We start from the raw sequence: 23,004 nt of genomic DNA, 5'->3' as shown, positions 1-23,004 counted from the left end.
ACGAACCAGCAGGACTCCATGAGTTGTGACGTGTGGCATCAGGAGATGACTGTTTATTACTGTTTTACTGAGTTCCTGACACTGTTTTCCCCCCTGGCTTAATAAATTTGATCTCTTTAAATCCAAGATTTTTCCAACAAGCAAGAGCTTAAAAAAAAAAAAAAAAAAAAACACTGCCAGATACTTTCGTTGTGAGAAAATGCTGAATGCTTTCAAGTGATCTTCTCCTTATGGGAAAACTGACCTGGGGAAAACTTTTCCAAATTATGTCATGGGCAAAAAAATGAATTGTCAGGGAAAGATGTTTTTCTTGACTATATCTTGCCCTATTGTGATAGTGGTAGATCTTTTTCATGGCAGTGTTGCCTCCAGCATAGGTTAGACATGTTATCTTTGCAGAAAGTTTCTAATTATGACATTACTTTAGGGATAAAAGAAGTTATTTGATTTATATTTTACTGAGGTTTATAATTCCTTACCACTATAACAGTATAAATGTGACTGATTCTTTAACAAGTACATGTTTATATTAAAAAAGTGGAATCTCTTAAGTCACTCTTGATTTCAAACATAACATGCTTCTTACTGTAATATCTAATTATTGAAAAAAGTGAAAAACAATATAAATGTTATGTAAGTTTCTACTAAAAATAACTTAATTTACAATTAATTCTTACTTTTGTAGGTGAAAGTTGGTGAAGAGAAGTGAAGTCACTCAGTCATGTCCGACTCTTTGTGACCCCATGGACTATAGCCTACCAGGCTCCATCCATGGGATTTTCCAGGCAAGGATACTGGAGTGGGTTGCCATTTCCTTCTCCAGGGGATCTTCCCAACTCAATATTCTCTCAAAATTGATAGAGCATTGATATACCTTCTAGCTATCTTTTCCTCATACATTTCACATATTTTAATAAATTCTTTGCAATCAAAATAGTTTGAAAAAACTAAATAATTCTAGTGAAAGAAAGTTGAGTCTCATAAATTAAGAAAATACAAATCTGAACACAAGAGGAAAATTTTTGCATCCATATAAAACAAAAATAAGCAAGCAAACAACGCTAGATCTAAGATATTGAATAGTTCCTACATAGCGACTTAGCAGCAGCAGCAGCAGCCTCCAAATACCTCATAAAAGATTTTGTGTATTTTATATACATATATGTATATATATACACATATATACACACACACACATATTTGAAGTATAACGCTGAAAAGTTTTGAAACTCCTCCTGTGTATCTAATTGTATTTTTTTATTTCAAAGTACTATATAAGACAATACTTGAATCCATGAAATCAATTGAATTGTTTCCATTGTATCATTTATACGAATATTAATGGAAGAATTCATGGAGTTCAGTAACTTGTAATGAACAATTTCAAATAAATGAATAGACAAGCACATACCTTTAGCCTGGATGTAGAAGTAAGTCTTTTACAAAGATAATAAATAACAGCTAGAAACATATGGATATCATTAAGGAAAATATGTATATTTAACTAATATGCTAAATAAATACTACGTAATAATTTACATTTATTGATCAACATTTATACTTCAACTATAACTTCTAAACTATATCCAAAGAAAAATAATGTGAACTCAGAGCCCCAGTGCGACACAACTCATCGACTAACAACAAAATATATAAAATCAGTAGTTTTTGACAGAAAAATATACCGTCATCTACAATATCTTCCTCAGACAATATTTTTATTTTATAAGATAGGAAATAAAGCAAAATACCTATGCATTATATCTTCTTATATATGTGATATGTAAGAGGTCACTTTCTGATATACATATGATAGATCTATCAGGTCAGAAAGTGTGCTTAATCATGTCTGACTCTTAGGGACCCCATGAACTTGTAGCCTACCAGGCTCTTCTGTCCATGGAATTTTCCAGGTGAGGACACTAGAGTAGGTTGCCATTTCCGACTCCATCTTATATATAGACAGATTGATAGATATAAATATATTGTATATTTTATCAGTCACATATTTGCAAGAGATAAAAGCATTATTGGTTACAGCACTTAACTAAAGCTTAACTCATACATGCTTTCTTAATAAAATCTCAGATGCTGAAATTGTGCTATATTCAACTAGATAGAAACATATCAAACACAGAAACCCTCTAGCTTCATCCAACAGTTGGTTACTGTTAGATTTAACAAGGAAAATCTGCAGTGTGACAAGATCTGAGATCATCTTACATAATTTGTTTTTGTTGAACTAAGTAAAGAAATATATAATTTTATTTTTTATTGCATGACAAATCTAGTGCCCAGTGATTCAACATTTAACCACTAGGAGACTTAAAAAGTTGCAATTACAGTTGTGTAACTCTCACACAGAAGAAAACCAATTCAACAAAAATCTAGATTACAACATTTCTATTTCTTAAAATATTTTTTCTATTTCCACAAATCTTTAAATGTAATCAAAAGAATTAATAAAACTCATAGTGTACAAAAAAATCCTTTGAGATTTGTTGCTGTTGTTTTGTTTTGTGTTTAACAAGTATTTCTTGTATCTGAGATTCCCTGGTGGCTCAAATGGTAAAGAATTTGCAATGTGGAAGATCTGGGTTCGATCCCTAGGTTGGGAAGATCCCCTGCAGAAAGGAATAGCTAACCATTCCAGTAGAATTGCCTAGAGAATTCCAAGGACAGAGGAGCCTAGAGGGCTATAGTCCATGGGGTCACAAAGAGTCAGACACCACTGAGTCACTTTCACTTTCACTTTAGCACGGTAGTGATTTTAGTGTTAAATAATCTGGGATTCAATCTTACCTCCATGTATCAGAAAGAAAGTAATTTAGGCAAAGGCTAAGTTTATCTATATGTAAAATGAGTATAATGATATTGCCCATACCTGTTTTAGGACTTCTATAAAAATCAAATAACTAACTCTGAAGTACTATGTGAAATATGTTATTATTTTATTATCACATCCACTAAGAATGTAATAAAGGTTTATGTTATTAAAAATTCTGGTACTTGTACACTTCAAGTGCTAATTTATTTCTGTAATTTTCAGTTCCTGGTGGCATATATCACTGAAAGTATTTTCCTAATATTGTAATTATATTAGTAAAACTGCCCCTCAAAATTACAGTGTAACCCTTTTAAGTAAATATTTTAACTGAGTATGGTAAATGAGTATTCACGGTACTTTAATCATTTATAAATCTTCTTTTTCCATGTTATCACTCACACATTTAGAGGACTACTTAAACTTTTATTTCATGATGCAACAATAACTGAATATAATAAATTAAAAGGAATCTAAAGTTAAATGTATAACCACAAAAGTTTACAGAACCCTAAGAGAAAGAAGTTAAAAGCAACCAAAGAGAAAAGACAAATTACTAGGAAAGAATTATGAAAAATAAAGTTACTCTGATTGGTTTCATTAAAAAAAAAAAAAAAACACATAGAAAAAATGCAATAATACATTCAAAGTGCTAAAAAGTTAAGTTTTGATAATTAATATATGCCCAGAAAAATAACCAATCAAGATAAGGATAAAATTAAGGTCCTTCTCAGGGAAACAGAATCTGAGACAACTTGCCATTAATACACAGAACTACTGAAGAACTGCCACAGAACTACTGAATGTACTCAGGAATAACCAATCAGAAAAGGGACTGTACTAAAAAAAGAAAATTAAAAATTCATGTCACTCATTAATATAAATGTGAAAATTCAAAATAATTAAAATTTCATACTATTTTTTTAAATGCTAATTAAAAAGTGACAAAATTGTCTCCATCCTAAGAATACAAGGTTGGCTTCATAGAAATTCTAGATATAATCCTTACTATTTTGCCAGATTGAAGAATGTAAACATGATCATCCCCCTAAATATAGTTGACTTCAATAAAATTACATACTCATTCATGAAAATAACTCAGTAAACTAATATAGAAAATAATAAGCATGATTAACCTCCAATAATACTATTCAAATTAAGGAACATGAGAAGCCATATGTTTAAACTGGAAATAAAAAAAGATGTCTACACTCACCGTATCTATTGAACATTGTCACTTGCCGAAAAAATGAAGGGATTAAACTCCATGCCAGATAGAAACTCAAATCTACAAAAAAAGTAAAATTATAAAAATGACAATCTTATGGATAAATAAGATATGTTTTCCCTTCTCTTTATTTTTTTGAAAGAAAAAATGATCTACAGTAGCAAATTTATAATGCTTTACTACTGAATTTTTTATACAGATAAACCTAATACCTATTATATCACAAAGGATGAGGTTATAGTAAATGAAATTAAACCATTAACAAGCATTTCACACTGTACACAAAGTAGGCCATTATTGCTCCTTGGCAACCTCCTGGAGTTCCCTGGGTATAATCGGACCCCATGTGCAGAGGCTTGGGGTAGATTGAAAAAAGAAGCACATGGTAGGTGGGAGGTTTAATAAGCAAGGGAATTTACACACGAGGCTTGTCTTAGGAAGCCTGGGACAAACAAAATGAGTAGATCTCCACACCTGCTTGCCAGAATTTTTAAAAGTTTATACAGAGGCCTTAACTGAGTTTAGTCACATATACTACCCAGATGGTCTCAATACCACATTACTATCTCAAAGCTGTGTCCTCAGGAAACTTCTCAAATGGGGAAGGCAAACAAAACGTACATTGCAAGGACAGGGAAGGAAATGGGAGTCTTACTGCCCAAGTCCAGCTTACAGGTCAACCAGCAGTTTTCTCAATGACCTTCACCAAAAATTATAAAGACAGATTGGAACTGTGATCATTTACAGACATGTTTTATAATTATTAGAGAAAAAACTTAAATATAAAGAGTTATAGCTAAAATAAAGTGGAATATTAAAAAATACTCAACATGTGAAGATGGGGATCAAAGTAAATAAATTTAGACAGAATAGAGAAAAAAAGTAAAATGAAAAAACTATAACCAACCATTTCGGCAATTATATTAAATATAATAAGCAGTAAGTTTTCCAAATAAAAAGCAGGTTATCAGACTAAATTTTAAAAGCAAGATTCAACTATATGCTATGTGCTTTTCAATATAAAGGAATAAATGATTTGAAAGTAAAAGGTTAGAAAAAGATAAAGTATGCAAATAGTAAATGGAAGAAGTCTGGAGTGGCTATATAAACACAAGCAAAATGAGACTTTATTCCCAAGGAGTATTGTACAATTAAAAACAAAATTTCATAATTATAAAAAGGCAAAACACATATAATTACAGCATGCAAACACAAAAAATAATATAATTAATCACTTCTAGGTACATATACATGTAGTAAAAGTGCAAATAGTTTTGACTGGTCATAGCATTAACAATAGTATTCATCTCCAGGGGGAACATAAATAATGGTTCTTGAAGGATGGGAACCACTCTATTTGTAATGACTATTTTACAGATTGGATGTGAGTGTAAAGAAGAGATGAGTGACAAAGAATTGACGCTTTTGAGTTATGGTGCTAGAGAAGGCTCTTGAGAGTTCCTTGGACGCAAGAACAAACCAGTCAATCCTAAAGGAAATCAACCCTGAATATTCATTGGAAGGACTGCGGGGCTGAAGCTCCTATACCTTGGCTACCTGATGCAAAAAGCTGACACAATAGAAAAATACCTCAATGCTGGGAGAGATTGAAGGTTAAAGGAGAAAGGGGCAGCAGAGGATGAGATGGTTAGACAGCATTACTGACTTAATGGACATGAATTTGAATAGACTTGAATAACTGGGAGATAGTGGAGGATAGAGGAGGCTGGGATGCTGCAGTCCTTGAAATTGCAGAGTTGGACACAACTTAGCAACTGAACGACAATAACAACATTTTACAGACCAGAGAAGATTTGAGGCTAACCAGAACTCCATGTTTTACCTTGACTAAATCTCAAAAACTATGTTGAATTAAAAGAAACAAGTAAATCTTTAAAAGGTGCATGGAATATGATATAATTGATGGGAAATCATAAAACTTGCAAAGTTATATATATATATATATATTCATAAAAGAATGAAATATATATGAAATATGTATGTTTACAAAAAGTATGAAACATAAATAAGAAATACCAAATCCAAATAGCCTTTCTTTCTGGAAAGAACAAACTTTAGAATAGGGAAAGGCACAAATGTAATTTCAACTATAAAAATAATATTTTTTCCTTAAAAGTGATCTTTATAAAAGGAAGCAAACGCTGTACACTAATCAGATGTCACCAGCCTAGATGAAGATGCATGTATATTCATTATACATTTTCTATATTTTTCCATTTGTTTGAAGTATATATGTGCCGGGAGCCAGCACAGGAGTTTCCACCCATGACAAAGGTCATGCGGAGAGGCCTGATATGCAAAGGCGAGTCAGGGCTCAAGGGGCCCCCCTGGACCTGCCTGAGCATCTATCCCAAAACCAAAATCTGCCTGTTTTACTATTTTACAACTTTCACCAACTCTTCTGACATTAACGGGGGGCTATCCCCGACCACCTTTCTCTGTAAGAAGATCAACTTAAAACTCTAGTTAATAAGTCTCCTGGGCATAATAGGAGTGTTTCAATTTGAACCCCTCTGATGACTTTCTAGCTTGCCTGACATGTTTGCTCAGATTCATAGCCCCCCAATCACGAGAGGCACAGGAAGCTTAAGATATTCTAACAATGCAGAGCTTCTCAGAGAGTTAAAATTGTTAAAATAGAACTAGTAGAGGATTTCTTTGTTGAGCTAACGCTTGCTGCCAAATTTCCATATCCCTTACCTACTGTGTCCCTGGCAGTGTATTGATTAATATAGTTGGTGTATAGAAATGTAAGTAGTAGCTTTAATGTTTGTAACCTTGGACCCTTGAGTTAATTCTTTTCTTGTTATAGCCCAACACACTTTTGCCCTATAGGAATACAACTTTATCTAATGCTTTCGGAGGGTGGCGCCTGACTTTAGAATAATCACCTTTAGAGCAAAATAAGTTTTCTTTTTTTTTTTTTAATTTTATTTAATTTTAGAAAGGGTCATAAAATGTTAACAGGCCTCCTGGCCAGAAGATGATGTAAATCACCTAAACTTTTGCATATGATAAGTTTGCAGAAAGAAAGCCTGGCTTCGATAAGGATCAAGGACTGCTGACCTTGCATGACTCTACCCCTTCCCCCATTATCCTCTATGCACAACTTAAGGTATAAAAACTACTTTGGAAAATAAAGTGCGGGCCATGCTCATCAAGCTTGGTCTCCCCATGTCGTCCTTTTTCTTTCCTTTTCCTTTTCAGGCTGATTTCTCTGGAGCGCAGGGGCCCTCTGCGTTCACTATCTTGCCTGGGCTTTTAAGACCCTCTCGAGAAGGTGCCTAAGGTGGGGCACCTTCCACGATTCGAGAGGGCGCCTGTGGCCTACATGAACAGAGCAAGTCCCGTGCTGGGGCTTTATTGGCTTTCTGCGTAAACTAAGGAATATCAGCCTCTTTTCTCTCCTCTATTTTCTAAACTGCAAAATTCTTTCCTTATCTCTTTATCTATTCTTTTAATTGCCCGTCCTCCCCAGGGAATTCCTGGATCCAACCGGGGCTGGACCCCGGTATATATGTATGTGTGTGCATGTGTGCGTGTGTTTTATATTAGAAAGAAGAGTGAAAACTGAGTTTCACATGTCAGCTCTGTGAGGGCTTCATCAGGAATAATATAAGCTAAACAAACCATTGTTTTGTAGCTTCTGCAAGGCTCTGCATATGTTTTACCAGCCTCATAATCAAACAAAGCATCATTAACAGTTAGAATAAAATATAAAATCTACTCTTTCAAAGTTCACCATTGCTCTAGATAAAGGTTTAGATCACCTAATAATATAAGACACCTGTTTATGGTTCTACTTTTTCTAACCATCAAAACCATTACTCTATCTAATGCAGTGATTAACTTTAAAGCAATTATCACTTACAGGAAAGCACAGGAGTAACTTCTCCAGCAAATAAACAATGCTATCCAGTTGTTTTCAAAGCAAAAATAGTTGTTGATCAGTCCATTCCTGCTAGTTGTTATCCTGATGGTAATGAAATAATCATATTACAGGAAAGAGTCATAATTGGATTAGATGAAAATCAAATGTGCTGACAAATCAAGGAAGACTCTGACCATAATATCTTAAACTCCTCTACTTTTTGTACACAACATATTTTTGTCAACATGTATTTTATTTTCATCTCGCTGTTTTACTATGTAGATATAAATGTTGTTCCATATAAATGATGTTCCGATCTGTGAGATGTCACTAAGATAGATGTGGTATTTATACCTTTCCTCAATTCCATTATCATTTCCCTTTTTCGTTAAAAAAATAAAAAGAGAGTGTGATCACATACACCTGTAGTATAATTTAGTTATTTTATGATCTGTATCTTGAAATAGGTAGTGGGTGCAAAGGTGAATACATAGGTAAAAACTCAATAGACTGGACTAATTGAATTTGTAAAGCGAAATATGTAAATATAGGGATGTTTTATCTCTTTATGTGGTGAAATATAATATTGCCAGGAACTGCTTTCTGATTAAATATTTTACTAATATTCCTTACTCAGATAATACATAAAAATATAAAATAAATTTAAAACTAACAATACAGGAAAAGATGAGTATCAACTAATTGTCAACTATAATTATGAACTTACTATGTACACTTCTAGGTCATTTTATACAGACATGTGTGAACGTGTGCAGAAAATTTCGTTTCCTCTCTTCTCCCTGCTCCTCCCCTTCCTCTCATTTCCTCCCTCCACTTATCCATAAGTGATACATATTTTGGAAATCAGCTTGCAGTTTACAATTTTCACTACATATAATAGCTTGAGGATATATAACTCCTAATAGTACCATGTTTTAGCAGTTTCTTTATTGATTGTCTTGGTTATTCTTATGTTACAATATATCAATTTTTTTAATACTTTGCTGTACATAGCACTTTGGGGATATAGAAAGTATTTCTCCAGAGTAAATATGAGCAACATTACCGGGGCTTGAAGTATGTGAGTAACAAATTTGAGGCCTAGCTATCCTCTAAAGTGACTAAAATAAATGCTATTCCTGCCTACAAACATTGTACATTCTAAAATTATAATCTGCTAACCATTTCCTAGTTAGTTGAAATGTCATCTTGATCATATATTAAATCTCTTGAACTATGTTATTGGTTTTGCTGCTAAGTCGCTTCAGTCATGTCCGACTCTGTGCAACCCCATAGATGGCAGCCCACCAGGCTCCGCCATCTCTGGGATTCTCCAGGCAAGAACACTGGAGTGGGTTGCCATTTCCTTCTCCAATGCATGAAAGTGAAAAGTGAAAGTGAAGTCACTCAGTCATGTCCGACTTCGCGACCCCATGGACTGCAGCCTACCAGGCTCCTCCATCCATGGGGTTTTCCAGGCAAGAGTACTGGAGTGGGGTGCCACTGCCTTCTCCAGTTATTGGTTTTAGTACTTGTATAATAAGTTGATTCTCCAATCTTCTAGGTAAATTTGAAGGCAGTTTTTACAATGGGATAGAAGCTGCAGAAACACAAGCTTATTTAATATCTGTTAACTTCAAAATTTTCCTACTGGGAAAGCTAGAATAATCATAAAAGTATAAAAATAATCATATAAATTTAATAATCAAAGGTCAAGATAAATGAGGATCCCTGGATAATGCAATTTTAAGTTTAATGAGTTCTAGGTTCTTTTTTTTAAAGTACACTATATATATCCAGTGATAGGCTGGTAAAAATTTAACTTTCTGGAGTGAAAAGTGTGGGAGGAAGCTCTGATGAGCAGCATTTTCCAATCACACAGTGTATATACTTCCATTATGGCCAATTGCAAACCACACACATGGCATCACTGAACACAGAATTAGGAAGAGATGAACAGTGCAATGCAATATTTCCACATGGCAGATGCAACAGATATACAACCTCAGGAATACAGAGTTATGAATAGATGAACAGTACAATGCAGTATTCCCACATGGAAGATGCAACAGATATAAATAACCTGAGGAATACAGAATTATGAATGGATGAACAGTGCAATGCAGTATACCCATATGGCAGATGCAACAAATATAAACAATCCCAGGGACATACAGTACAATAATTAAGAAACAGTGAAATTTTAATATGGCTTACTATATATTTATCTTTTAATAGGAGCTGTGTTTAACACAAATTCCCTAAATATTTAATAATCAGCTCTCAGGATCCAGAATGAGCAGGCTCCAGAACACCATTCATTGTCCACTGATATTGAGGATACTAGATGTAAAATCTCTCTGAGCCACAATCTACAGTCTTCTAGAGAGCATGGAGAACAAGAGTGATGTCAAAAAAGCAAGTGAGAAAAGTTTTAATTAATAATTACATTCAAATAAAATGCATACCTAAATCATGTAATCTACATGAACTTTGAATTTATTTTCAGGACAGAAGAAACATGAAAAATAGAATAGGTGAGTTCCATTCTCAATATATTATCTTACAGCCTGATCACATCTTTTTCCTAAATTCCGCTTCCAGTTGGATATTGGTGAAAGGTTTTGGAAAACTGGAATGACTGTATTTTTCAGTTACATTCCATTCTGCCTTGATTGCATAGATACTGCCTAATTTGTCTTTCTTTCAGGGGGATTAACATACTTGTCTCTACCATGCTCCATTATTTGTTTTGACTCTGTCTTTGAAGATTTGAATGAGCCCAGATGAACAGTAATTGGTCAACCTCTGAGACCAAGCATTAAAATTTCCAACTCAAGAAGGAATATCCTTGATAAACTTCTGAGTAAAGACAGCATCAGTAATGGAAAAAAGAGTAATAACCGTAATTCTAGTGTGTGCTACCACAAATGCAGGAGTTCACATGACACACATAACTAATCTTGTTTTTAAAGGGGAAAGCCAAAAGCCATTTTAAATCATCAAATATTGTTGGCTAGCCATGAACTCTGAAGCCAAGCAGAAAACATGGCAAAACTTGACCTAATTTTCTTCAGAGAAGGAATAGGATTTCTAAGGGTTTCTTTGTAATCCTTTAATCACTGTTTTCCTGCACATCTCACTTCTTGGGAGTGGAGGAAGTTGAAACTTCTTTTAACTGGGCAATGGAGTCAGGAGGGAAATTTTATACAGAAGCTAATTAAAATTATAAACTTAGGGTAGAGAGCTGGGATTGACTGATTTTACAGATCATAGCCAAACACAACAAGGAAAGCTAAAGTTTTTCTTTTCTTTTGTTTTCCTTTAGTTTAGGAGTAGAGGGTGAAGAACGCTGAAACACAGAGACTTCATGGAGGTAAAAACAAACATATGGAAAAAGTTACTTAAAAAATAAATGCTAAACTATACCAGAAACTTTAAGAAGCAACTCATTTTATATTCAAAGGGAGGAGAAAGGAGAATATAAATGAAGCAAAAAATGAATGAAGATGAGAAAAACAAATCAAGTCAAACAGGTTTTTTGGATGCTTGCCTAACTCTTATATTAATATTTATGTAAAAGAAGAATAGAAGAAATTGCATCTTCAATGAGTATAAAGCATCCTAGACATCATGAAATCCAATGAACTGACAATGCTTGAAGTGCAGTGACAAACACAGTGTCTTAAAGATTTGCCTGGTTTACCAGATGTATTAAAAATAAATACAACTTTGGTTCCTATATCTTCTTAAGATCTAGTAAGTATTTTAGCTAGTAAATGCTGGGTTTTTTTTTAAAAATACTCCCAAGTATTTAAGTGAATCAAATTTCTGATAACAGCATTCTGCTGCAAAGACCTCGATATAAAATGACTTTTGAAAAAATGAGTTAATATAATGAACTAAAAGCTTTCATTTTGACCTGAGTACAGTGTAATAGTATTTTTCACAAAGATTGCTTATAGTTTTCATGAATAGAATTCTGTACTATTCTTGCCAGTAAATACTACTCTGTCTCACATTTTATTATCCTTGACAGGAAGAAAAGCAGTTATAAATACTGAGGGAAACTGAATAAAATGAGTCAATTTTTTATAATCAAATAAACAAGATGTAAGAACCTGGAGAAATCACTTAGTTTACTCTCATCTAAATTAAAAAAAAAAATTAGGGTTAACAGTTGTAAAAACTTTCCAGGTGACATAAAATATTATATTGGAATTTACATGGTTTGAGATTTCAACACAAGTAATTGAGTCCTGATCAGGAATAGGATTCAGGATTTAATGATTATTTCTTCTTCTGATTAACTATATTGAGATAAATGTGATTACCATATCACATATTAATATAATTCATATATTGACCCTAGTAAACTCAAAGCAAGAAGTTTATATTATTTTTTCTACATTGAATATCTTGTTCTTTGACTATTTGGCCATACTAATATGGGCTGGAAGAAGCACAAGCTGGAATCAAGATTGCCGGGAGAAATATCAATAACCTCAGATATGCAGATGACACCACCCTTATGGCAGAAAGTGAAGAGGAACTAAAAAGCTTCTTGATGAAAGTGAAAGAGGAGAGTGAAAAAGTGGGCTTAAAGCTCAACATTCAGAAAATTAAGATCATGGTATGTGGTCCCATCACTACATGGGAAATAGATGGGGAAACAGTGGAAACAGTGTCAGACTTTATTTTGGGGGGCTCCAAAATCACTGCAGATGGTGACTGCAGTCATGAAATTAAAAGACCCTTACTCCTTGGAAGAAAAGTTATGACCAACCTAGATAGCATATTCAAAAGCAGAGACATTACTTTGCCAACAAAGGTCCGTCTAGTCAAGGCTATGGTTTTTCCAGTGGCCATGTATGGATGTGAGAGTTGGACTGTGAAGAAAGCTGAGCACCAAAGAATTGATGCTTTTGAACCGTGGTGTTGGAGAAGACTCTTGAGAGTCCCTTGGACTGCAAGGAGATCCAACCAGTCCATTCTGAAGGAGATCAGTCCTAGGTATTCATTGGAAGGAAAAATGCTAAAGCTGAAACACCAGTATTTTGGCCACCTCATGTGAAGAGTTGACTCATTGGAAAAGACTCTGATGCTGGGAGGGATTGGGGCCAGGAGAAAAAGGGGATGACAGAGGATGAGATGGCTGGATGGCATCACCAACTCGATGGAAGTGAGTCTGAGTGAACTTCGGGAGATGGTGATGGACAAGGAGGCCTGGCAGGCTGCAATTTATGGGGTCACAAAGAGTTGGACATGACTGAGCAACTGAACTGAACCGAACTAAACTGAATATTCAAAGAAGGCATTTCTGTTTCTCCTTGGTTCTTTCATATGCAATGCCAGAAAATTCATCTGCTACATATGAAAAAAATCTGATTATGGTTCTGTGTTATTCTGTTCCTGTTAGACAGGATGATATGGAGATAGTTTGTTTTTCTCCCATAATACAGTAGGCATAAACATTCCATTCCAATTTGGGTTATTCCTACATCCTAACTGAATTTTTAGATTTACATAAATAAAATACACTCTTTATGGTGTATTTTATATAGCTCTATGTCCTTTGACAAATGCATAGAGTTGAGTATCCACCACCATAGTCATAATACAGAACATTCCCCTTAATCCAGAATTCATGTTCTTCTACAATCAACATGGGAGTGTTTTTGAACCTCTATACCAGCTCAATCTTGTAGTCTGATTCTAGATATTTTAGTTGTTAAAGAAAATAAATTCTTTTTTTAAAGTTAAGTTTGGATCATGCTTTTTATCATTTGAATCTAAAAGATCTCTGATTTGAAACCCAAGGAAGAATAGTTAATAAAATTAAGATTAATAAAGCCTACCTAAAAAGACTTTTCAGGAAATGAAATCTGTCTTTGAGTATTAAAAGAACAAACCTTCATTAGCTTCAGGTGGCAAAACTAGGATCAAAATTTGAATGAGATACTCAAGAACAAGTAGGAAAACATACATCTAGGATTTTGTGGGGAAAAAAAATAAACTTTCTTTGAAGTTTGGACTAAAGTTTTATGCCTCCTAAGATTAATGACCTATGATCTTATAATTTTATGAAGGTTTAGTGAAAGAAGTTATAAATGAGGAATTCAAAAAGATAGGAATTAAGAAGTCATACAAACAGCAAGAATTAAGGTAACTGAATACTATGGGAAAATATGGATGATATCAGAATAAAAGAAGTTGAGAGAAAGAACCAGTGGGGAGGAATATAAGAAGAGCCTGCTGGGGACAGTCCTGATTTTTGTAGTTGCAAGACCTGGACCTCAACCTGTTAATATGTGTTTATATGACCATGAACAAATCACTTAAATACTTTGGTATCCAGACTTAAAAATGAATAAGAATAATAAAATTTCTATTCATTTCACATATTTGCTCTCAAGACAAACAAGATGTCCCATTTGATAGCTTATTTTTGAATTATGAAGGTTTTTCATGAGCATGTCATTATTTTTCCTTTTACTATTATTATCTTCCATGGAATTTAAGAAGTGGAAAGCAGAAATACTATTGAGAGCTTAAATAACTATCAAGATAGAGTACAGTGTTTTGGGGTTGTATGTAGAGGACGGTAATTTTTTTTTTTTTACTTAAGACTGTCCTTACCCACATTGGTCTTTTCATGCAACCCATGTTTGAGTGAAATTATATCATAGTGTTCAGTTCCTCCTTCCAGTATTTGCCCTAAATCCTCACTAGTACCAGGAGTAATAGATGGCATCAACCATCTCAGGAGTTTTATTCACACACATCTTCCCTGAGACCCCAGGCAGATCTTCATGCAGCAGCAGTGAACTTGAGCTGGATGGGAATATCCTTAGCGGTGAGAAGACTATGCCCAGACAACTGACTGCACCCAGAGTTGTGCTCCAGTACCAGCTGTCTTGTTCTTGAAGGCAAGGAAAACTTGGACATTTGGAAGAAGAATTCCCAGCTAGGGAGTTTAATTTCCCCAAAAGCTGGTATTAAAATCTATTACCTATGGTTGATTCATGTCAACGAATGGAGAAAAAAAAATTATAATATTGTAAAGTAATTAGCCTCCAATTAAAATAAATTAATTAATTTAAAAAAGAAATATTTATCAAATTAAAAAAAAATCTATTACCAAACCATCGAGGAGGCTGACTATTCTTTAGCTGGGATCACTTCCTATTCAGTGGCAAAATGAATAGGGCGTTTTGTTTGGATTGCAATCGCATGAAACCCGAATATCAGGAAAATTCATTAAAACTCTAGATCTGAGAGTATATATAGTACTATAGCTAAGCAACAACGACAAAAAAAAACAATTTTTTTTTGTCTGTCCAAGGTAAGGTAAGTGAAGACAGGACATGTGATTGAAAATATATGCATATCCTAAAGATTTATACACAGAACCACTAGCAAAATCACAAAAGAAAACCCAGGCTAGTCTGGAATGTATTTAGAAGAATGAGGATGTTTCAAAAGGCGACTATTCAAATGGTCTAAAAAATAAATTTTTTGACCATGATTGTGACATTAGGGTAACATACATACAATTTTTGATGATGAAAAATATAGAAGAAATCTACCACTTAGTGGCATAGAAAGCTCAAAAGGTAGGACACTAAAAAATACAACTAAACAAATTTAAAAGATAAGTCAAGCACTCAAATGCAGTCACCTCACACCTTTCTACTCTATGTTCCCAATACCCTTTCCACAAACAACACACATGCCCACGAACGCAGCTAGAGGTCCAGCGATCATAACTACACTGCCTGAAAAACAGCAATGTGATCATGACATATGGCAGAGGACATTGAAAAATAAGTTTTAGCATTGGAGGTTATGTTTTACATTCATTTGCAATCATAATACATCCAAGTGATTGTACTGATTTTGCTCAGATTTTACCTAAAAGGGTAATATCAGTTGCTGCTTATTGAAACTCAACTTGGTAGACCAAGTCAGTCTTGAGACCAGAGAACATCCACATCCAATCCCTGTAGATCTTTAGAAGGAACTGGAGAACGGGCTCTTCCTTTCTGGTTTCCCCAGAAAACAGAAACCATCAAAACGGTTTCACAAAATGGCTAAACTTAAAATGTCTCAATATTAACTACTGTTTTTTTTAACTTTGAGGATCATTCTGGAGTATTTAACAAATGTGCTCATGATCTAATTCCTTCTAGCCAATTTGCTGGCAATTGTTGCCAGTGTTTCACCAGAGAAACCAAAGGAAAAGCTCTGTCTGCTGCCAGCATCAACCACAAGTGCTGAGGGACGTGGGACCAAAGCTGAAAGTTTCTGTGAGAGTAGTGGGAGATCACAGTCAGCCTAAGCCTTCTTTACTCCATGTACTGAAACGCATCTCTTAGATTTTACTTTGACTTCCTTTCTTACTAGGGATATAAATCTAGACCCCAGCCTAGTGTCTAGTCCTTGCCATTCTTCCCATTCAGCATGTTAAGTCTCTCTTTACAGCTTAAATCCATTGAACCTGGCACATTATTCTGATGGAGTTAGTTTGTCATCATCATCATTATAGTCACTGTTACTGTTGTTTTGCTGAGTGATTCTTCAAAACTAACTTCCTGCCACTTTGTCAGTTGCCAGATGTGGCCAAAGCATGAAATCTTCTTCAAGAGGCTCCTCCACCTGGTAGAAATAACTTTCTTTGGAGCTTGTCTTCTCAGTTCTTTTCAGTTCAGTTGCTCAGTCGTGTCCAACTCTGTGCGACCCCATGAACCACAGCACGTCAGGCCTCCCTGTCCATCACCAACTCCTGGAGTTCACCCAAACTCATGTCCATTGACTCGGTGATGCCATCTAACCATCTCATCCTCTGTCATCTCCTTCCTGCCTTCAATCTTTCCCAACATCAGGGTCTTTTCAAATAAGTCAGCTCTTCACATGAGGTGGCCAAAGTACTGGAGTTTCAGTTTCAACATCAGTCCTTCCAATGAATATCCAGGACTGATCTCCTTTAGGATGGACAGGTTGGATCTCCTTGCAGTCCAAAGGACTCTCAAGAGTCTTCTCCAACACCACAGTTCAAAAGCATCAATTCTTCGGTGCTCAGCTTTCTTTACAGTCCAGTTCTCACATCCATACATAGCCTTGACTAGCGGACCTTTGTTGACAAAGTAATGTCTATGCTTTTTAATATGCTGTCTAGGTTGGTCATAACTTTCCTTCCAAGGAGTAAGCGTCTTTTAATTTCATGGCTACAACCAACATCTGCAGTGATTTTGGAGCCCAGAAAAATAAAGTCACCCACTGTTTCCACTGTTTCCCCATCTATTTCCCATGAAATGATGGGACCAGATGCCATGATCTTAATTTTCTGAATGTTGAGCTTTAAGCCAACTTTTTCACTCTCCTCTTTCACTTTCTTCAAGAGGCTCTTTAGTTCTTCACTTTCTGCCATAAGGGTGGTGTCATCTGCATATCTGAGGTTATTGATATTTCTCCTGGCAATCTTGATTCCAGCTTGTGCTTCCTCCAGCCCAGCATTTCTCATGATGGACTCTGCACAAAAGTTAAATAAGCAGGGTAACAATATCCAGTCTTGATGTACTCCTTTTCCTATTTGGAACCAGTCTGTTGTTCCATGTCCAGTTCTAACTGTTGCTTCCTGACCTGCATATAGGTTTTTCAAGAGGCAGGTCAGGTGGTCTGGTATTCCCATCTCTTTCAGAATTTTCCACAGTTTATTGTGATCCACACAGTCAAAGGCTTTGGCATTGTCTTCTCAGTTCACCAAATAAACCCAGATGTGCCTGAGGCCCAGAAATGGGCTGAAAGTTTAAGGTCACCCTACTATGCTTGTGTTTTTTATGTTTTGGAGCAAATGATTGGACTCAATGTCTTTGAAGGTTAATCTTTACACATCCATTCCTCACTAAAAATACCCTCTTGGCTACTCACTCCTTGCATTAACATTTAATAAAGTGCATTTCTTGGAATTTATGTCAATGAGGCGTGATATGAGATAAAGTCAGATAAGATGGAGAAGGGCTATTTTCTATATGTTAGTGACTCAGTCGTGTCCAACTCTTGTACAACCTTAATGAACTGTAGCCCACCAGGCTCCTCTGTCCATGGAATTCTCCAGGCAAGCATACTGGAGTGGGTTGCTATTTCGTTCTCCAGGAGATCTTCCTGACCGTGGGATCAAACCTGGGTCTCCTGCATTGCAGGAGGATTCTTCACCACTGAGCCACTCGGGGAGCCCATTTTCTATATCTCCCTACCAGAATATTCAAATTAGCTTATTAAGATCTTTGCTCCTCTAGAGAATTTTTAAATTATTTTACAAAACCAATTAACTTTTATCCTCCTTAATGACTCTCTCTGACAACCTCTTGACCAAATTATTCTCATATGCATATGCTCTAGTTTTGACTTTATATATTCTGTTATCATTACACATACTGCTGCTGTTGCAGCTGCTAAGTCGCTTCAGTCGTTTCCGACTCTGTACAACCCCTTGACGGCAGCCCACCAGGCTCCCCCATCCCTGGGATTCTCCAGGCAAGAACACTGGAGTGGGTGGCCATTTCCTTCTTCAATGCATGAAAGTGAAAAGTGAAAGGGAAGTTGCTCAGTCGCGTCCGACCCCTAGCAACCCCATGGACTGCAGCCCACCAGGTTCCTCCATCCATGGGATTTCCCAGGCAAGAGTACTGCCATGTATGATTCTTTAAATGTTCAGATACTTTTTTAGATTTCTTTTCTGAAACAATTTATAAGATTTATAAGATTGTATAAGTAGTACAAAGTATTCCCATTTATTCTTCACTAAACTTATTTAAAAGCTAATATACTATATATCATAGGAAAGTATCAGCAAAATAACAGTGATAGATCTACAATATTAAACGTTGTATAGAAATCACTTCTCCCATTAAAGAAAATTTATGAACCAAGATCTGACTGAGGATCTCACATTGCATCTAGATGTCAAGTCCCCTTAGTTTTCGATAATCAGTTACAGTATTTCTTTTCTTGCTTAGGTTTCAAGGCCTTGACACTTTTGAAAAAAATGGCCATTTATTTTATGGCCTAGCTCTCACTGCAAGTATGTTTCCCCATGATTAAATTCAGGTTTTACATTTTGATAAGAATTCCACATAAGGGATGCTATCCTCTTCTCATTGCATCAAATCAGGAGACAGGTGATGGCAGTGAGTCTCTTGCTAGTTGACTGAGATGATGTCTATCAGGTTTTTTCCAAAAAGTAAATTAAAATTTTCCTGCATAATTCATAATCTTTTAGACATCTAATTTGAGGTCATTCACTAATCCTACACCCCATATTTTTTTCCAACTGTAGCACATTCATCGATGCAGCAACTACTACTGTGGTGCTTACCATATTTGTTGTCGTTCAGTCGCTCAGTCATGTCTGACTCTTTGTGACCCCGTGGACTGTAGCACGCCAGGCTGCCCTGTCCTTCACCATCTCCCGGAGCTTGCTCAAACTCATGTCCATTGAGTCAGTGATGCCATCCAAGCATTTATCCTCTGTAGCCCCCTTCTCCTCCTGCCTTCAATCTTTCCCAGAATCAGGGTCTTTTCTAATGAGTCAGCTCTTTGCATCAGGTGGCCAAAGTGGCTTGCCATATAGTAATTTTAATTTCCATCTTTCCTTCTCCGTTTATTACTTGGAATTTTACTCTGAGAGTACCCCTATTTATTTGTTCAATACCTATAACTTAAAGAACGCACAGATTTTTGTTTGCTTTTATGAATAACATTCAAAGTTACAATGATTTATTTTGTGGCTCTAATTATACCATATTTGGTCACTGGGAGCTCCTTCAAGTTGGTTCCTGTGTCCTTTCAACATGCAGGCTTAGTTCAAACTTTCCTTGACCCAGACATGGATCACTTCTGCAAGTTAGTCTCATGTCTTTTGTTAGAGAATGGTATTCAGAAATCAAGCTGTGGAAGCCAGCTGAGCTCATTGCTCCTAGGGTTTTATTGTTTCTCAGTGAGCAAATCTAAGAAACAATATGTATATATGTATACACCTTTGTCTGTATATATCTAATTCCAATCCAACACAAGATAGTTCAATTTAGTATTACTTCTTTCCATATTTGTAACACTTTTCTCTTAAAGTGAGAAACCTTTAGTTTTCATTATCCACAATGTTTACAAAGTAGCTTCAAAATTACTAACCCATAACTTTGCAAAAAAAAAAAATTACTATACTTGTATGCACTCATTTTCGTCTGTGGCTTTGCAATATCAAGTCAAATGCTCTTTTCCAAAATTAATTGGTTAATTTCTTCCCTAATTCCTCAGTACATTTATGTTAATTTTCTGTAACACAGTTATGTTTATTACTATTTTTATTCTACTCTGGATTCTCCCCATGTCCTGGTTAATTTTAATTATTTATATTTTACATATGTTAAATATCACCAACATACTAAAAGCCAAACTAAGCAAAGAAATATGCTGAGTGTCATCCCTTCATTATTCCTTCTACACTATATTTAGTTCCTTCTTCCTATTCTTCCTACATGTCTTGATTTACTTTTCATAACCAACTAAGCTCATTAATTTTGGTTTACCTTTCTTGTATTTATTTTTGTTTATATAAGTAAATATCTGTTATTTGTCTCTAAAAACAAAATTTTGATTTAATAAATAGACCTATTGCTTTTATATTCTCTATCTCATTAATTTTAGCTTTTATCTATCTATACTGTTTCTGTTTTATGCTTTCTTTTGCTTTACATACTTATTATTCTAGTTTTGTTTGGACTCAATTGATACTTTTCTTTTTTACTATCAATAGTTTTGAGTGATAGGGATTTTTTAATGTACCTCATAATTCTGATACTATTTTTAAAACATTCTTATCTATCAGTGCAGATATTTTAGTACTGTTTGTTGTTTTTTGGCTGGTAGAGAATAATATACATATTCCAATTAATTGATTCTCTTTTGTCTTGCAAGATCCTAAGTTTTCCCTTTTGCTTCTTCTTCTCTTCAACCCCAATTTCCAAAGGGTCCCTCCTTCTTCCCTTTTGCCTTTTCTCTTCACCAAAATCTATGCATCCTAAAGGCTATTGCTTCCTATCACGTATATTTTTAAGTCTTTCTCTAAAACTTATCTTTGATTCACCAGGACACTTCTAAATATTTTCCTGCTGAGGATGATCTGGTTCTTTCCAGTGATGGTTTCAGATGAAGTTTAGGCCTGTCTCTAGTTCCTCTCTTCTCCCTCCATCACAGTTAATCTCAGTCAACCTTTGCTTGGCTTCTGCCACCACCAGTCTGGCAAAAGATCACTCACTAGAATTTGGTTTTCTTTTATTTATAGTTACATTGATGCTTGGGCATTGTCTGACTCCAAGCTATGTTTGATAGTAAAGTTTTGTGTAATTTTACCTTTTGTAATGCTATTCTGTACAGCATTATTTTGGGAGGAAATACTGAGAGATGCATACTTGGGTGCCTCCATTTTCTTCAGATATTTACACATGTATTGCAATCATTTTTGTAACTGTCACACCGTCTATCCTTCATACTCATTAGTTCCTTGAGGGCAGGAAGTACTTAAATCATTTTTTATACTCAAAGTGAAAGTGTTAGTTACACAGTCATGCCCGACTCTTTACAACCCCATGGACTATAGCCCAGCAGGCTCCTCTCTCCCTGGAATTTTGCAGGCAAGAATACTGGAGTGGATAGCCATTCCCTTCTCCAGGAGATATTCCCAACCTAGGGATCAAATCTGGATCTCCTGCACTGCAGGCGGTTGGCCAAGAAGTTCATTCAGGTTTTTCCATAAGACTGTATGGAAAAACTTGAACACACATTGTGGTCAACCTCATACTAGCAGAATCTAGGCTCTCAAAAATGTTAGTTGAATCAAATAAAAGATTCAGGAAAGATTCCTGATGATTTGTGTCTTCCCATGACAATTCTTGTCAGTTTGTGATGACTTATGTGGATATAGGAATCTTTTGTAAAGTATAACACAATTATTGATATTTTAAAAGTACACTTAACTGATGTCACATTAAAATGAAATACATTCCATTTTTTAATGCTTTGATTTTAGAGTAATATATGTGAGCATTTATTATTACTATTATTGCCAGTTTCTTTGTCACATGGGTTGACTCCTACCAGTAGCACATACTGTGGGCTCTCTATTCAATAGTTTTCTTCTCCTTCTCCTTCTCTGTGTCTGTTGGATCCTGATTTTAATTCTGGTCTTCTGCTGGAAGCCAGCATGAGGAACTCCACCCGTGGCAAAGGTCATGAGGAAGGAGGCTCGGCATACGCAAAGGCGGGATCGAGCCTCAGGAGACCCCCTGGAAATTCTTGAGCACCTACCCCCTAAACCAGAGCCTGCCACTTTACTGCTTTGCGCTCTCACCTACACCTCTGACTTTATGGGGGGCTGTCCCCCACCACCTCTCTCTGAAAAAGAGTTAACTTACAGCTCCATTTGATAAAGTTCCTGGGCGTGACAAGAGTGTTTCAACCTACAAACTCCTTTGGAAGTCCTCTAGCCTGCCTGAACAGGTTCTTCCGGCCACATGTGATTGTTCACACCCTCCCAGCTGTGAGAGGCATGAGATGTTCTAAACTGTCTAAATACAGATTCCTTTGAGCAGTTAAAAGATTGATTATAAATTGTATTGGTGAAGGATTTTTCACTTGTTGGGCCAATGTTTGCTGCTAAGTTTCCATATCCCTTACCTACTGTGTCCCTGGCAGTGTATTAATATAATTGGTGTATAGCAATGTAAGTAGTAGCTTTAATGTTTGTAACCTTGGACCCTTGAATTAATTCTTTTCTTGTTATAGCCCACCACACTTTTGCCCTGTAGAAATGCAACTTTATCTAATGCTTTCGGAGGGTGGCACCTGACTTTAGAATAATCACCTTTAGAGCAAAATAAGTTTTCTGAAGAAAGGGTCATAAAATGTTAACAGGCCTCCTGGCCAGAAGATGATGTAAATCACCTAAAACTTTTGCATATGATAAGTTTGCAGGAAGAAAGCCTGGCTTACTGCATGACTCTA

The 23,004-nt window shown here is 35.5% G+C and overlaps 1 long non-coding RNA gene across 1 annotated transcript in view; it reads right to left on the bottom strand.

Moving 5' to 3' along the window:
- LOC132342593 (uncharacterized) overlaps positions 1–23,004 on the bottom strand; it is a 613,928-nt gene that overhangs the window by 347,709 nt on the left and 243,215 nt on the right. Inside the window, exon 3 of the long non-coding RNA XR_009491025.1 lies at positions 4,041–4,112. This is a non-coding gene — a long non-coding RNA (uncharacterized lncRNA). The remainder of the gene's footprint in view (positions 1–4,040; positions 4,113–23,004) is intronic.

This window comes from Bos taurus, chromosome 17 (genome assembly GCF_002263795.3).
Source record: "Bos taurus isolate L1 Dominette 01449 registration number 42190680 breed Hereford chromosome 17, ARS-UCD2.0, whole genome shotgun sequence".
Taxonomy (NCBI): Eukaryota; Metazoa; Chordata; class Mammalia; order Artiodactyla; family Bovidae; genus Bos; species Bos taurus.
This window is presented reverse-complemented; position numbering and strand designations above follow the sequence as displayed.